This window comes from Triticum aestivum, unplaced genomic scaffold, assembly GCF_018294505.1.
Source record: "Triticum aestivum cultivar Chinese Spring unplaced genomic scaffold, IWGSC CS RefSeq v2.1 scaffold50172, whole genome shotgun sequence".
NCBI classification, from domain to species: Eukaryota; Viridiplantae; Streptophyta; class Magnoliopsida; order Poales; family Poaceae; genus Triticum; species Triticum aestivum.
Genome location: NW_025228253.1, coordinates 48,252 through 53,356, shown reverse-complemented (window position 1 = coordinate 53,356; position 5,105 = coordinate 48,252). Strand labels below are relative to the sequence as shown.

Genomic DNA, 5,105 nt, shown 5'->3' with positions numbered 1-5,105 from the left:
CTATTCCCATCCACTCTATGATAGCGTTGGAACTGCCTTCAAAACCCTGTCGGCCCTGGTAAAGATTTGCAGAGGCTTTCTGTGGTGTGGCAAAAAAGAAGCACGAGGTGGAAAACGGGGTGGTAGCTTGGGAGGTGGTCTGCACGACGAAGTGGGATGGTGGCTTAGGAATCCCCAATCTTCACTGGCTGAACAAGGCGCTACAAGCGCGTTGCCATGGCTGCAAAAGGTTGTTAAAGACAGACCGTTGAAGAAATTTCAGATCAATGTCCCCGCCGGAATCTTGTGCCCTAGTGAGGCGTCTGCATGTACGACGATCGGTGATGGGAGAGCAATGCTGTTTCGGGAGGATCGGTGGATCAACTGTCTACGGATTTGCGAGATTGCGCCATATATTTATGAAAGGATCCTGAGGAGAGTCAAGAAAAGCAGACTTGTCGCAGACGCGCTCGCGGAGGACAATTGGGCAGGGGACATTGGCCCTGACATTACCCAACATGCTTTGGGCCAGTTCATACGTTTGTGGCCACGAATCTTTGCCTGGCAACTAACGAATGGGGTGGAAGATTCAGTCACGTGGGCTTGGGAAGCGAATGGTAACTTCTCGGCCTGCTCAGCATATGCGGCTAGGTACATGGGACTTCAGTTATCCCCGACGACCTCATTCACTTGGCAGTCTAAGGCACCCCTCCAATGCCCTTTTTTTTGCTTGGCCAGCACTCAAAAATCGATGCTGAACATCTGACAGGCTTGCTCGACGTGGATTACCCCATCAGGATGCATGCCCATTGTGCAAACAACAGGAAGATACTATGCAACACTTGCTAATTGACTGTGTGTTTGTCAAACAAGTTTGACACTGGCTAGGATCAATCACTGGGAGGATGGAGTTGGAACCACGGCAAAATGAAACCTCCGGTCAGTGGTGCGCCAGGCAGGACGGCAACGCGAGCCACTACCGCAAGTCTTTGCGCGCTAAATGCCTTCTCGGCAGGTGGATGTTATGGAAACATCGGAACGCCATTGTGTTTTTCTATTTGGGATCCCTGAAAATTTCCAGTTCAATGGCGTGCTCGTGTTCAAAAATTTCGGGCCCAACTAACCAAAACAAACCGCAGCAAAGCCCATCGGTCTACCCTCCAGCTAACCCTAATCCCCTTCTGCTTGCTTCTCAGCCGCCGGCGCCTCCCACCCCCCGCTCCCGCGACGGCGCCCCTTCCTCCGTCTGCACCGCCGACGCCATGTCGTTGTCGGTCGCTCTCCCACAACAGGGCTACTACTGCCACCAGTGCGACCTCGCCATCACCATCGCCGCCCCCGCCTCCCGCGACGACAAAGTCTTCTGCCCGGTCTGCGCCGGGGGCTTCGTCGAGGAGCTCTTCGACGACGAGGAGCCCCCAAACCCCATCCCTCACCACCAGCCCCACCCGTCTCCCTTCTTCCCCTTCTCCAGCTTCCTCGACCTCCGCAACCCCAGCGACCTCGCGGTGGTTCCTCGGCCCGCCCTCCCCCTCCGCGACCCCCCCCCGCCGCCGCCTCCTCCAACCCCAGCAACCAGTTCGACGTCCACCTCGGCGACCTCCTCTCCGGCGGCGCCACCATCCAGATCGTCCTCGAGGGCTCCTCCTTCCCCAGCGGATTCGTCACCTTCGGTGCCGGCGGGGTCAGCCTCGTCGACTACTTCATGGGATCCGGCCTCAAGCAGCTCATCCAGCAACTCGCGGAGAACGACCCCAGCCGCTACGGCACCCTGCCGGCCGCCAAGGCTGCGGTTGCCGCCCTCCCTGATGTCGCCGTCGATGGGGGGCGCCCAGCACGTCCTCCACAAGGACTGCATCCTGCCATGGCTTGACCTCCACAACTCCTCCCTGTCTGCCGCCATCTATGACCACCAGCGCCAGGCAGCTGCCGCTGCGGTAGCGGCACCTGCGTCCCCGGGTGGCGGCCCTTCGCCTAGGGTCATGGTGAGGAGGTTCAGGATCTCGTTGCCGTGGCCTCTCAGGGCCGCTTTTTGAGCTCAGCAGGCGGAGAGCAGTGACCAGGACGCTGCTGGCTATGGCGACTACAAAAACGATGGGAATGCGAGCGGTCGCTCGTATGATGATCTCGACTGAGGTGCTTGCAAGGATGAGGGGAATAGGGGGATAAGGAGGTATAACCTTTCGCCTCGCACTTGTTACTGCCTTTACATATTTATTATTTCATTATAAGGGTTGCTTGCGTGAGTCGATTGCCGCCGCACGTGCCACCAGGTTGACATAGAACATGCATTGTATGGCTTTCCATTATTACCAAATACTCCAATATCTTGATTTAGGGTTTAGTATCTACTTTATCTATCTTGCAATGCAACAACGATTGATGAGCTAAAGAGCGGTGATTGTTGTTGGGAGCTGTCAATTCGTTTTTTCTATGGGCCATACTTGCACCATAAGAAAATGTTCTATTAATTAGGTGCTCAGCCTGCAGTTGAGGTTTTCATTTATTTGTCTTGGTTGGTCGATGCCATGTGGAACACGGCTAGTTGGATTGTAGGAAAATGTTCTATTAATTAAGCATTCAGCCTCCTGTTCAAGTTTTCACTTATTTGTCTGGGCTGGCCGATGCCACGTGTGAGTGGCGGTTTTAGTTCACCCCTGTATGGCTTTCCATTGATTCCTAAATAGTTCATTGTCAACAGGGTGCTGACGATTAATGTTTATGAGTCATGCTACTTGCATTGTGTTAAGCCTGCTGTTGAGGTTTTCATTTATTTGTATGGGTTGGCCATGTCACGTGCAACACAGCTAATTTTATGCTTAATTTTTTCTACGAGCCATGCTAGTTTGACTGCAGGGAAATGTTCTGTTAATTAAGTGTTCAGCCTCCAGACCGGGTTTTCATTTATGTGTCTGGGTTGCCTGATGCCACGTGTAGAAAACGACTAGAGAGTGGCGGTTTTAGTCCACCCCTGTATGGCTTTCCATTGTTACCCAATAGTTCAAATGGTCAATATCTAAATTTAGATTTAGAATTTACCTTATTTTATCGTGATGAGTTGGACAGTGGTGATTGTCAACAGGGGCTGACTATTAATGTTTTTCCTATGAGCCATGCTAGTTGCACTCTAGGAAAATTGTTCTATTAAGCATTCAGCCAGCAGTTGAGGCTTTCATTTACTTCTCTGGGTTTTGCCAATGCCTCGTGTAATAGTAAAATGGCTAGCAGTATGGTTATTACGCCATCCTTGTATAGACTACAATGTTATAGGAGCCGGTAAGAGCAAAGGTTGAATAGCGTGGATAAATTAGTACCAATGCATGAGGACCAGAGCAAGTGGCCCCAGATTTTGCGGGAATGTGTTTATTTTCTTCTTTCCAGCTCACCTTCTGACCTGAGATTCAATCTGTTTTCCTGTTTCAGCTAGGGTCTAGATCCAAAGGGCGCTGCCTCTTACAGCAGCCGGACATCTATCAAGAGGTATGGCTGATGATGGATTCATGTACCTAGGGTAGGGTCATAGGCCTGACCTAAACGTCCTACCCTAGGACATTCTTAGAAGACGTCATCTTCCAGTCGACCAGAGAGGGACTCACTCGACTGGTCTGGAAGGACTCGACCATGGAAGACTCACTCGACCATGAAGACTCACTCGACCACCAGAAGGTCAGAAGGCACTCCGTAGCGCAACGGCTTGCTATTGAATAGACTTAATGATAATTAAGGCACATATGAGGGGCGTTACCAGTAACGCCCCAGGCTTAATGTACTTTAACCTCTCCATTATGTGGGCTGGGAGGGGTCTTGGCGCACTCTATATAAGCCACCCCCTCCACAGATAGGGGGGTTCGCACTCTTGTAATACCCATATTCATAATCCACTCGACCGCCTCAGGGCTCCGAGACGTAGGGCTGTTACTTCTTCCGAGAAGGGCCTGAACTCGTACATCACGATCTTCACAAGTACTCCATAGCTAGGACCTCGCCTCTCCTTACCTACCCCCTATTCTACTGTCAGACTTAGAACCACGACAGTTGGCGCCCACCTTGGGGCAGGTGTTTTAGCGATTTGTGGAGGAGTTGCAGTACTTCCGAGTACCTTTATCATGATGACTGCTGGAGTTTTGGTTGAAGGGCGCGAGATCCGTCTCGGTGCTCTCACCTTTGTCGCCGACGACTCCGCGTGGCTCCAGGAGGCTCCACTTGACATCGAGGCGCTCCCCGTCCGCGGGGCGACGCACTTTCGCGCATGTGTTCGCGGCGTTTTGCTGCGGCAACCGTCGACTCCGTATCGGTCGACTCCCCTATCGGTCGCCCGCCCAGTCTCCCACCAGCGCAAGCGTTCTGGTCGGTCGAGACTCCAGCGGTGGGTGAAACACGCGGTGGCTCGCCAGACAGCCACCACCCAGGTCGCGGCCATCGAGCCCGACGAATCTCTCTACGGCCTGTTCGATCTGTCGACTGGCTCCGTAGAGACTGCATCCGAGTGTGATAGCAGTGATCCAGCAGCGAAGATCCTCATGGTCGACGGCCCTCGCAGTCCTCCCGGCTTCGCTCACGGCGGTGGAGCCGCCGGAGGAGGAGATCCCGTGCAAGAGCACGAAGAGTACCAGCCCGAGACACTCGACTCTCTGCAGAGAGAAGAGCTTCGCCGCAGGAACATGGATGCCCTACATACTCCCATCGCCGGAGAAACCCCTGAGGCTCGCGCCTTGGAGGAAGCACGTTTGGCCAATGTGGCTGAACGCGCTCGCCTGGAGAATCTTCAGCGAGCACTCGACGAGCGTGCGCGGCAACGAATCCCCGAAGCCAGTCGACGTCGGCTCTTCCCACCGACTCAGGTATACCGCACGCCAGTTCAGAATTTAGCAGCTGCAACTCGTATAGCAGAGTCTATCCAGCCGTCCCAGTCAGAAGCTGGGAGAGGCTTGCAGCAGATCAGAGATTTACTCCGAGCAGCGGGAGACCAGAACTCAGCCGTGTCGCAGTCGCGCAACAGGATTCACAGTCGATCCGTCGCTGCGAATACTGTTCAGTCGGCTCACAGCCCTAGATCGCCCCCGCGGCGAGAAGGGCGCGACAACCGGCGAGAGCAGTATGGAGACCGGGATGACAGGCGTCGAGTG

General features: G+C 54.0%; 1 pseudogene; it reads left to right on the top strand.

Annotated features, from left to right (window-relative positions):
• The first annotated feature begins 1,241 nt into the window (after positions 1-1,241).
• On the top strand, positions 1,242-1,852 carry LOC123173691 (E3 ubiquitin-protein ligase RING1-like; annotated as a pseudogene).
• Positions 1,853-5,105: the final 3,253 nt, after the last annotated feature.